Raw genomic sequence first — 5,664 nt, 5'->3', positions numbered from 1 at the left:
ATGGGAGGTGTTGGAGGGGAGGGAGTGGGCATGGATTTGATCAAGACACCTTATATGCATGCATGAAATTCTCAATAATTTTTTTTTAAAGAAAACAATCAGAAGAAATTTTTATTTATAGCAAAAGTCTGGGATATAAAATGAACAATTAAATAACAACTTTAAAAAGAGTTAAGAAGTCCCTGGACTGTAGGGGTTCTTTTGAGTAACCAAAGCCCTCACACTGAAGGACAGGTGCAACTGGAATGAGTGTCCCCTCCGCAAGCAGGTCTACCAGGCAATCAGTGTTCCTGCCCTGTTCACAGAGGCCAGATGTGTGTGACACACAACAGGAAATTTGCAGGACAGTGAGGTGAAGGGGGTACAAGAGCCCATTATGGTTCCTATTTGTGAGAAATCATGGACTGAGATTTCTCCAGAGTCAGACCCTCCAGTCTCCTGCTTCCACCTCTGACTTGTGACCCCGTTTGTTTCATCTTTCTTAAATGCTCTCCATCACTTGGTTCTTCAGACAGCTGTTATCGGCTCCTCCACTTAAAGTGAAGATATGTATGTCACATTTAACAATGGCATCTCCAGAACTTCAAGCTCATGAGTGGTGCTCGGTGAATATTTGACTGACTGAATAAATGTTGCTTTAAAAAAACTGCCAGCTGTCATCTGCCCCCGCCACCACTCATCAGAAGATAAAGCTTTGAAGGGCAAGCACCCCTTCTTTTTCATTGGTTACGGTGTCATCAAAACCTAGAACCTATGGCAGGGGAGTTGGCTCAGCAGTTAAGAGCACTGGCTGCCCTTACAGAGCACCCAGCTTGGATTCCAAGCTAACCACCATCCATAACTCCAGTTCCAGGAGATCCAGCACCCTCTTCTGGCCTCCACGGGCAGTGCATGCATGGGTGCAGTTACATACATGCAGGCAAAATATTCATACACATAACATAAATAAACAAAATAAATAATTGGAAAATATTGCCAGATAGATGAATGAATGAGAGAGCTGAGTATTGGCAGAAGAGTCCAGGAAGAATTCCAGGAGGAAAGGGAAACTGAGGTGGCCTTGGCAGGCATCACAGATTTTGGATAACATCATAATACTCTTCTTGTTACACAAGATCAGATCTTACTAACAGTAAAAAGCACTTGCTAACAACTGAGCGGGAGACCAGGTTGGGGGCCACTATTACTGTGCATTCTGTTCCACAGAACATACTCAGTGGAGCTCATAAGTCAACCTGAAAGAATTTTCTGTATTAAAAATACCAGCTTTGACGCATTCTTGTCCCAGTAGTGAGCCATTATTGTGCCAACCCTCCCAACAGCTGTGGACCAGAGGAAAAGCATCTGCTCCTCCCCCAGCTCCCCACTCTGCTCCTGCCTACTGCCTGCTGTCTAAGCAGCTGGTGGCTCATGGGAGACCACCCCAGACCCTCAGCCCTCTTCACAGCTGCCTGAGTAGCTGGAACCTCTGCAACCATGGAATTTAACAACTGAGGTTACAGGGAGGGGGCTTGGCCTACCGAGGAGGAAGCTGTGCATGTGTGCATGCGTGCGTATGCGTATGTATGCGTTGTTGTGTTTGGGGGTATTTTGTGTGCTGTACATAAATACCTGTGTACATAGAGGCCAGAGAAGGACATAAGGTGTCATGCCCTCTCACTCTCAGCTTTACTCCTTTGATGCAGAGTCTCTCACTGAGCATGGAGCTAGGCTGGTAGCCAGCAAGCCTTAGTGACCCTCCAATCTTCATCCCCCAGAGTGCTAGCCTTCTTTTATAAGTGGATGCTGGGATTTGAACTCCAGTCCTCGCGTTTATGCAGCAGTCCAATCTTACCCACTGAGCCTACTATCTCTCCAGCCTCAGAGGGGGACTTTTAATCTCTACATGTCCAGAGGGAACACAGGTCAGACTATAAGTCTTTAGGAGTTGTGACAAGAACCTCTCTGTGTGGCTGCAGCCTTGTGGCACTGCCCTGCCCTGCACTGTGGGATGGGAAGGACTACAGGTTGGGTACCCCTAGAACCCTATTTCTATACACCTTCCTGTAGACTCATCTCCAAACCTGTAGCAGGCTGGATCTGGCCAGGGCATCCAGATTGTGCAGACAGAGGCCCTCTATGGGTGCAATGCTACAGCCCAGGGGAGCACCTTCCTACTGCATGATCACCAAGCCTCTGGTCACCATGGGGACCAAGTGGGTATCCCAAGTGTAGATTCTCCAGGAAACTGCAGAGGCTGTTGCTCTGTGGTGATTTCCCACCAGAAACCCTCTGACTCACTAGATGTGGCTTCAGGGCCTCGCCAAGGACGTGTGGACACACTGTGCTATCCTAGAAATTATCCCAGGAGTCACAGGGCATCAGGATGTCTTGTCTCCTTAGCCCTCCAGGCCGCCATGGGGCCTCTTCACAACCTTTGGAGGGTATGTTTTCGTCTACTCAGAATGATGCAGTTTCAGGTTGAGAAGAACAGCTGGTGTTTGGCAGGCCTGGCAGGAATTCTCATTTTTCTATGATTTAAAATGTAATCCATTACTTTCAACACACACACAAAAGCCTCACATAAACAGTTAAGTCTTTGTTGAGAGGCAGCATGGTTCTGGAGCTGTGGAACCAAATGAGTCATTCTAAATTGGATTCTTTGTCATCTAGATATGGCGTCAGGTAAGCTGGCTTCCAGCTCAGAGCTGGAGTGCCCCTCCCCCATCTTCATTTTATTTTAGATATTTTTAAATTTTATTTTTATTTTATGTCTGTTAAGTTCTGCCTGCATGTATGTAAGTGTACCACATGAATACAGTGCCCTTGGAGGCCAGAAGAGACTGTCAAATCCTCCAGAACTGGAGTTACATGTGGTTGTTAGCCTCCAGGTATACTTTTAATTTATTTGTTTTTATTTTATGTGTATGAGTGTTCTGCCTATATGTATGTAAGTGCATCATGTGCACGCAATGCCTGTGGAGACCAGAAAAGGGCACTGGATCTCCTGGAACTGAGTTATGGACAGTTGTTATGTGGGTGCTGGGAACTGAACACAGATCCTCTACAAGAGCTACCAGTGCTCTTAAGCACTGAGCCATCTTCACCCCAGGTCTCCCGTCTTTAAATCGGAGTTGGCAAAACTGAACACACAGAATGAGGATGTTGCCCTGCCTGCCTGGTCACAGTGCTTGGAGCAGTGATGGACCCTGGCACCCCTCAAGAAAGCCACTGCCTAAAAGTGAGGCTAGTAAGACCTACCGGTAGCCAATAGCCGGTGGCCGCTAGCCCATCCCAGCCTCTCTCAGGACATTGGAACTTGAGGCTGTCTATGAGGCGACCCAGGCGCTCAGACAGAGAGAAGAGCCAGGGAAACCAGGAAGAAACAGGGCCGGGAAGCAGGAAGAAGGGTGTGAAGAAATGAGGTCATTTGATAGTCAGGCTGAAGATGTGTAGGCGAGTAGGTGTCAGATGCTCCAGAGTGAAGGCAGGACCACAGGCCATGCCAGGAGCAGACTGGAAGGCAGCCACCACCATGAGACTGCCATAGCTGTGGGCAGAGCAGGTGAGCAGGCCTGGTAGACAGGGTTCTGCAAGATGGATGGTTCTAGAGAAGCCCCAGGGTACCCATACTTCTGTGTCCTCCAGACCCTCCACAGGCAGCCCAGGTTCCACAAGCCCAGCTCAGCCAGACAACTGCTTTTGAAAATAAGTCTCCAGTATCTTGTGGCATTAGGGAAAGAAAAAGAATAGAATGCTTTTGTGGACAGGAAGCACTTCATCTCTGATTCTCATGGAAATTGAGCTGATAAAGGGCACATGCAAGCATGCACGCACGCTCTCACACATGCACACGTGCTCATATTGTAACTGAGAAGAAACAGATTGACTTCCCAAGGCTGTCACTTGTACCTCAGAACCTTAGAACAGCCTCCTGATCTGTCTGAGATGTTATTGTCTCTCCAAAAGGCAGCCATACAACCTATAGGCTAGGACTGTGACAGGAGACAGAGCCTGAGATGCTGGTGCATGCCCCTGCCATGTGAGTGTAGGGGAGACACACCCTTTGAGAACACCTCAGACCGATAACAATTGTTATGTCCACTTGCATCATTACCATCTGACCTTGTTCCTCCATGTGTCTGTCACACAGGGATTCTGCCCTTACTTTTGTTCTGTGAGAAGTTTGGAAGGAACAGAGGGAGTTAAGGCCAGGAACAGAGGGAATGCAAGCTGCCCTGAGTTATCACAGGATGAAGACCTAGAACCTAACTTAATAAAAGGACAATTCCAGCTGGGTATGGTGGCTCACACCCATAGTCCCAGCACCCAGGAGACTGAGGAGGGAGGATCATGATTCAAGACCAGCTTGTGATGCATAGGGAAGTGACGGAAGGGAATTGAAGGGAGAGAGGGAGGGAAGGCAGGGAGGGAGGAAGGAAGGGAGGGAGAGAAGAAGGATGGGAGGAGGGATGGAGGGACAGAAGGGGGGGAAGAGGGATAGAGGGAGGGCAGGAGGGAGGGAAGGGGAAGAGTGGGAAGAAGATAATGAATAGGGAGGATAGGAAGAGCGAGCGAGAAAAAGGAAAGCAGGAGTGGAGGGAGGGGACAGTCCCTCCCTGTCTCTCCTGGGCTCCACCTGTAGTGGACCTCTGCTTCTGTCCTCTCTACTAGTGATGGACCAGGGACAAGAAGGGCTCCAGCTGCAATAAGTTCCTAGAAAGTGCAGTGGGATAGACGCCATTCCTTTGTTGTGAGTCATTGGTCCAAGCAAAGCCCATGAATATTTCCAAGTCCATTCCTAGCGCTCAGAGGTAGACCCAGCAACTCCAGCAGCTGCACAAGGTAGAAAGCAGTTCCCCAGCTCTCGGCTCTGGATTCGGCCTTTGGAAAGAGTCCTCAGCTAAAAGTAGGGAAGCACACAGAAGGTCATCTCATCCATGTCCTGTCCAAGTGTTATAAGACATGGGTATCTAGGATTCTATGTAACTCATTCCATGTGAGGACCAGGGTAACACACCTGTGGGGACAAGAAGCTAGTGTCTCCTTCACCACCACCACCACCCCCCCGCCACTAAAAGGGGCTGCTGAAGAGAGGGAGAGGAGAAACACCTCTTGCTTCTTCTTTGGTGTCCCTTGTCTATCCCCACTGTCTTCCTTCCTGCCAGGATCCTTGGGATGGTCAAGTTGACAGGATCTGGAATCATCTGAGGAACAAGCCTTCAGGCACACTGGTGAGGTATTTTCCTGACTAGGTTCACTGAAGTGGGAAGGACTGACCTTGAATGTGGGAAGCACCATCCCCTGGGCTTGGGTCCTGGACTGAATACAAAAGAGAAACCAAGTTGAGCAGGTGTGTCTACCTCTCTCTCCGCTTCCTGACTGTGGACACAGTGTGACTTACTCCTGCTGCCGTGCTTCCCTGCCACAATAGACTGTACTCTGCAACTGTGAGCCAAAGTAAATCCTTCTTTTCTTAAGTTGCTTCTATCAGGGCATTTTGTTACAGCAACAGAAAAGTGGCTGGAGAATCCCTGCTTTAGTTTGTTTTCTGTTGCTGTGATGAACACCCTGGCCAAAAGGAACTTGAGAAGGAAAATCCTGTTCTGGCAGTTCTCAGTGGTGGGGGTAGAAGCCCTTTCCCTGATGGTGAATGCCACAGCCCCTAGGTACATCACCCCAGGG

The sequence above is a fragment of the Nannospalax galili genome, unplaced genomic scaffold (assembly GCF_000622305.1).
Source record: "Nannospalax galili isolate Female #2095 unplaced genomic scaffold, S.galili_v1.0 scaffold589, whole genome shotgun sequence".
NCBI lineage: Eukaryota > Metazoa > Chordata > Mammalia > Rodentia > Spalacidae > Nannospalax > Nannospalax galili.
Note: the sequence above shows the minus strand (reverse complement) of the source record.